Genomic DNA, 7,500 nt, shown 5'->3' with positions numbered 1-7,500 from the left:
ATCTTATTTTGCTCAAAATGAGATTTGGCAAAGTGTAATCCAAAACATAATCTACTTAAAAAAAAAAAAAAAAAATACTACGGATGGTGAGAGCAACAATAAATGAAACATTATCATTAGGTAAACCATTCATACACTGACATGACGCCACATACTGTAAATGTGTTGACAACTTCAGGTCATATACTTTATCTTTCCTCCTTTCTACGCGGACTTATAGGTGTGCAAATCGAATATAAATAAATAGAAAAAAACAATTAAATTTACGAAAACGAATATGGAATGAAAAAAAATGGAAATCTGATATAGAACAATTCTTCAATTAATAAGTATCATCAGAAACCCTTCAATGAAAAACACGTCATTCACCTGAGGCTTACTGATATCAAATTCTCGCAATGTGTAAATTACCCGTATCACGTTTCTCAAACATTTTATGTCAAAAAAAAAAGTTTAGTATTAGTCGTACATGTTCCACGATGATATTGAATTGCAAATACAAATAAATTAGTTTTCACATAATTCCACTATGCATGTACACACTAACACGCACACTATATATATATATATATATATATATATATATATATATATATATATATATATATATATATATACATATATATATATATACACACACATATATATATATATATATATATATATATATATATATATATATATATATATATATATATATATACACACACACACACACACACACACACATATATATATATATATATATATATATATATATATATATATATATATATATATATATATATAATGTATGTGTGTGTAAACTTTATATAGGGATCACCCTTTACCAGGAATCTTAGGGAAACAATTGGAATAAAAAAGTATAAAGAAAAAATTATATATGCGGAATTATTAGTCTACCTTTCCCCAAGTAAATAAAATGAACTAGAGAAAAACACCTCACTAAGTCCCATTTTCGTTACATTGGCTTTTTCCCCTTAGTGTTATTGAGATAACGAGGTCTTGTAGCCATAATGAGATTTTTGGTAAATGAACCTAAAATTCATTGACTCTTGGCTGATCAGTTGTTCCACAACAATCGTGCATTAAGTCAAAGCTATTGTTAAATGTTGTAATTTCATGATAAAATAGTTATGATATAATTACTTTAAATTTAGCTGGCGGTGCTGTGTAACATTTTTGTTTTGTTTTATTTGCTATGTAGAACTGTCTTTACACAACAGCTCTAAGATACCATATTAACCTTATACAAATAACTCCATCGTGAACTTTTACTTATGATTAAATTACATTTAAAGTCTTTATCATTTTCCTCCGGTAAAGACGTTGATCGTCTATATATATAATTTATATATATATATATATATATATATATATATATATATATATATATATATATATATATATATATATATATACACACACACACACACACACACACACATATATATATATATATATATATATATATAGTGGCTAACGTCTCTGACTATCGCTTCGAGGTTCGGAAGCGTTTCCACTAAGGTTCACAATCTCACCGTCCCTATACCTACGAGCAAGGGATAAGGGTTTTGACACGCATAGATAAAAAGTTTTATGCGGAGTTTTCAAATATCTCAATTTATTTTGAAAAATGTTAACTGCTAATACAAAATGATTTGTTCCACAATTTCCTCAAACTAATAATCGCAAGTTTTATTATAGTGCTCATTATGACATTTTCGCAGTGATAATAAATTTCAAGTGTATATATATATATATATATATATATATATATATATATATATATATATATATATACATATATATATATGTATATATATATATATATATATATATATATATATATATATATATATATATATATATATATATATATACACATACACACTAGTGTAGCGACCCGTCTAAAAGGACGGCTAAATATTTAGAGAGATATACACACACGTAAAAATTCAACCCCACCCCTAGTAGTAATACGTTTGGTCATGCAGGTCAGCGTGACCAGAGGGATACATATAAGAAATATATATATATATATATATATATATATATATATATATATATATATATATGTATGTAGATGCAAATATTGCATGTAATTGAATATATGCATATATCTGTGCGTATAGATTTATGGAAATATATCCCCTATATAATAAAGAGCAAGTCTCTCACTCCAGTGTGTGTGTCTGTATATATATATATATATATATATATATATATATATATATATATATATATATATATATATATATGTAATCAGGCACTTGCTCTTTTTAGTATATAGGGGATATATTTCCATAAACCTATACTCTCAGATATATGCATATATTCAATTATATGTAATATCTGCATATATATATATATATATATATATATATATATATATATATATATATATATATATATATATATATATATATACATATATATATATATATATACATATATATATATATATATATATATATAATATACATATGTTTGTTGAAATATACCTATTCATACTCTTGTATATACACACACATACATAATGAAGAATTTTAGTACTAGTGATAGAATTGCAGGATTAATTATCAAACTAAATAAGAAGTATAAATTGACGATTATTCAAATGCATGTACCAACAACATCTCGTACAGAGGTAGAAATAGATGCTTTTTATGAAGACCTAAAGATATCTTTGAAAAAACATAAAACTCAATTTACATTTGTTTTGGGGGTTGTAGAAGTTGTTGAAAGAAACAATCTTGAAATCATGAACAACTTTTCCTTATAAAAGAAACCGAAAAAGGAGAAGGCCAAATAGAAAAAAACGAAATAGATTTTATTTTAAGTGAAAAAGTTAATTTAGTTAAAGTTAAAGATGTAACAGTGTTAAATAAGTTAAAGTCACGCGGAGAGAGAATGGTGAGAAGCAAAATTTGTTTCGATCTAAAGAAACAAGGAGAAAAACTAATTTTAAGAAAGAAAATAAACAATTCTATAATAAAAGAAAAATCTAATGAATTTAGTTTAGCAATACAAAATAGGTACTCCCAGCTACATGATGAAATGGGAGCAAGAAAAGAAGAAATAAATAGTAATTTAAGAAAATTTCTATAAGAATCAGCACGAGATAGGAAAACTATTAGAAAAGACCAAAAACCTAATAAATAAAAGATTGAAAGTGAAGGAAAAATCCAAGAGAGATAGATAGAATTAGCAGAACTATCCAAACTAATAAACAAACTCAAAATCCAAGACACGTGTAAACACAATTAGACCAAAATTGAGGAAACTCTAATGAAAGGAAAAAGCATCACATTGAAGAAAAGTCGACTAGGAAAAGGGTGCCAATAGATATTTGCTTTAAATGATGAAAATGGAAATATTATCAACAATAGAGTTGGAGTGATAAAAATTGCAGAAGATCCCTATACAAAGTATACCTTCACTGATATGTTAACAACGTCTCATAAATACTGTTTGTAACATTAGGTTCATTGTCAGAAATATCAAAGTAACAAAACCATGTGACAAAAGTTATACATCTAACTATAAAAAGATGAATTAACAACGTAGCATGCATATTTTTTTTTCTTTTTAATCCGCAGCATAATATGCAGCAGTACTAATATTGGTATTGGAAAGTAGGACTATGGGCAATTTGGTCGAGATCAATGCACAATGGACGTAGCATTTTCCTAATTCTCTTCGTACTTCAAATCTAAAAAGATTTCTATAGAAAAGAAATCCGTTGTGGTGGCTTGTTGGTAACGTCCTTGCCTGGTGATCGCCAAACTGGGGTTCGAGTCCCGCGCATACTCGTTAGTTCCTTTGGTCGCTGCATTAGCAGCCTTTGCCTGGCCCTCCTTGGTCCTAGCTTGGGTGGAGAGGGGCCTTGGGTACTGATCATAGGTAGCCTATGTATGGTCAGTTTCTAGGGCATTGTCCTACTTGATAAAGCAATGTCACTGTCCATTTCCTCTGCCATTCATGAGAGGCCTCTAAACCTTTCAACATCATTTTTTCCTAAGCTTTTGATGTGTGAAACTTACAAAAGAGAAAATTCTTGAATTGTTCAAAAGAGGCACAGGGTGAGAGCCCTGGTATACACAGAATTTCCACTTTCATTCTTCTCGCATCCATATTAACATTTGCTACTCTCTTTTGTGTGTTTTCCATCAACCCCGAAAAGACCTTACTCTTGCTCGAGACACTTTCTTCTCTTGCAGATATTTTCCTTTTTTAAGAATGTTTGCAACTATTCTTCACTGTCCTAATTCAGTACTGTATCATTTGCAACTAACAACCATTCCCGAGTGCTTTCCTTGTATAACAACTTCACACCTATATCTACTGTCCTTGGAATTCTCACACACACTATCCACAAAGAAATGAACAGACTTGGTGACATGAAATACGCTTATTCAGCATCCGCTTTTACAAAAATATAATGATGTATACATACATACACATACACACACACACACATATATATATATATATATATATATATATATATATATATATATATATATATACATATATATATACATACACACACACACACACACACACACATATATATATATATATATATATATATACAGGATATAGGTTGATTTTCAACTATTCTCAAAAGAAATTAGTGATATTTTGTAGATACAAAGTAAATCTAATTACCACACACTTCCCCATCAAACAAACATCTCCCTATCCCCGTTTAACACTCTTTCATGTATCCTCAAGGCTCTTGAACTTTTATCTCATTTTTCAATACTTGTCATTCCAGAGATAAACTTTTCCTCCTTACAAAGATAAAACTTTTACATTACTTCGGTTAATCAGTGAGAGAGAGAGAGAGAGAGAGAGAGAGAGAGAGAGAGATTGTTTCATCAGAAAAAAAACATTGAACTTCTACTACATGTAATTCATAAAACAAGCTATTTTATGACGTCGAAATTCATACATGAATAAACAGGACCTTACATTTCCCATTCAAAGCGAGAATAGTTTCTCTTTCTATTTCAGAACTCTTAATGGCGTACCTTTCATCTTTCGGAGCGGAGGAGCCACACCAGCATCCTTCACGGGGTCGTTGTGACGTCATGAATATATTCGGGTAGTTAGTGCTCTCTTACCCAATGGAATATAGCTGTACAGAGAAATGGCATGACCTGCATATATCTTTATTGTATTGAATTCTTTCCATTCTTCTTTATGCAGTATTCAGTGTTATCAATTCAATATCTATTCTTGTGAGGAAATTTGTGGCTGAACTTTCGCTAAACTACACGAATATTTCAGCATAATTCTCTCTCTCTCTCTCTCTCTCTCTCTCTCTCTCTCTCTCTCTCTCTCTCTCTCTCTCTCTCTCTCTCTCTCTGTATATATATATATATATATATATATATATATATATATATATATATATATATATATATATATATATATACACTACTGGTAGGATTCGAAGACATACTATGAAAATATGGTCCTAAATTCGAAGTAAATATTGTACTATTCCCACTATTAAAGTACAACCATAAGAGCTTTGAATTGTAACCAATGATATAATCAATAAAAAGTCGACTGTCTATACTGCAATAGAAGCCAATATATATATATATATATATATATATATATATATATATATATATATATATAGTATATATACATATATATATATATATATATAAATACGTATATATATATACAGTATATATATATACACACACACACACACACACACACACACACACACACATATATATATATATATATATATATATATATATATATATATATATATATATATATATATATATATATATGTCAAATATGTGTGCAAATAAAAAAGACTACGTACACTCGTAAAGTTCTCACAATCCTGTCGATGGCAATATGCTTAACTATACTTTAAAACTCATTTTTACTCCATTTAAGCAGCCTTTTGCAAGGAAACAAACCATTCATACAATGCATAAAACAAGTTCATATTTTTACATATCTATGCGCATTCTCTCCACAAATTACACAAAACATTGGCTGGCAGTGAAGTGAACGTGCAGATAAAGAGAATCTGCTCTTTTCATTTGCCAAAGGATGTGGCCAATTTAACTGTGTACTCGTTTTAATTCTCTTTGAGAGATAAGAAAAAAAATGAAAGAATATTGGGAAAAAATAAAAACTTCAAAAACTACTTTTCACACGACATACAAAGATAAGTCTAAGCCTTACTCCTTGGCAGTGGTTTAGTAAAAATAGTATGTCATTTGTATTTCTCCTAAAGGTGACCTCGGCCGCTAACTGACAGTGCAGAAGGGTGCAGTAGGCTACCCTTTAATCACCTCAGTTGTCAATGTTCTCAGTATCTACAAGGATAAATTTTTTCGATGTTTATTGAAGCTTTGCATACTGTATTAGTGTATTAAAAGGAAGGGTGGCTTCTGATAGAACTATATAACACGATTGATAATTATGTGTGAAGTCTTCGACAGATAGTATACAGGTTTGTCTACAAAAAATTTGAACCCCATTTTAACTCTCAAAACCACATCCAACAAAATACAATAATATTTTCATAGACTTTCAGCTTCTTTCCATTGCATTCTTCGAAAAGTAATCTAAAACTAATGGTCAGACATTACTTAGTTTTAAGTTTGCCAATAAACACGGCCCTCATTATAGGAAATAACAGAGGATTGGTTATCATTTAGAGTCAAGTATCAAACTTCCTCGACATAACGAAAAACAAAGTCACACTCATAATTACAGAAATTCAAAGAACACACTGTGATATGTTGGATAATGAACACTATCCACTTCAAGCTTGTTTACAAGTTACCCGACCGACAAGATATGATGCTTGTGTTCATGGCTGCAGAAACTTTGAATCAGTGGTTAAAATTCTTGAAAGGTCCACGCAATTGTTCTGCGCGAAACACGGGCACTTAAGCTCACAAACATGAGATTTTCTGACGAGATGCAACTCGGTAACACGTTTATAAAGAGATAAAACTATGAACATCCTGGGAATCCGTACGCACGAACTATAGCAAGGACTAACGGAATATGCCACTTAACACTGTGACGTTTATCCCTTACACTTCGAATACACCTGTAATCTAACTCGAAATGAGGCGGAATGCTTGACTATTTACGTACGCTCTCCGAAAATTGTTGTCATACAAGGGTCAACCCAAGAAGGTGAAAGACATGTTGGTAGCATTTGCCAAGTACAGAGGGTACCCACCTAACAGGCCCGCCACCGGGTACAGGCACCAGAATCCCCACCCAGTTCGCTTGAGAAGCCGGGAGACTTTATTATCTCTGTATAAAAGTTGCCATGTTTCACCCAAAACATATATTGCATTGCCTGAAATCTTCATTAAAACTACAATAGCTAATGAAGAAATAATATATAGTGAAGTTGAAGATTAAGATTACTGTATTAATAATTAGATCCTCAAAAAGCGAAGTTCTCATAAAAGTATTTCAAGAAAAACA

General features: G+C 30.3%; 1 protein-coding gene across 1 annotated transcript in view; it reads right to left on the bottom strand.

The window, feature by feature from the left end:
• LOC137640089 (glycogen debranching enzyme) overlaps window positions 1–7,303 on the bottom strand; it is a 225,451-nt gene extending 218,148 nt beyond the window's left edge. The window contains exon 1 of the mRNA XM_068372548.1: window positions 7,247–7,303. The gene's annotated coding sequence lies outside the window, so the exon portion shown is untranslated. The remainder of the gene's footprint in view (window positions 1–7,246) is intronic.
• Between the last annotated feature and the right edge of the window lie 197 nt (window positions 7,304–7,500).

Source organism: Palaemon carinicauda, chromosome 4 (assembly GCF_036898095.1).
Source record: "Palaemon carinicauda isolate YSFRI2023 chromosome 4, ASM3689809v2, whole genome shotgun sequence".
NCBI classification, from domain to species: Eukaryota; Metazoa; Arthropoda; class Malacostraca; order Decapoda; family Palaemonidae; genus Palaemon; species Palaemon carinicauda.
The sequence above is the reverse complement of the archived record's forward strand: the minus strand, read 5'-3'. Positions and strand labels throughout refer to the sequence as shown.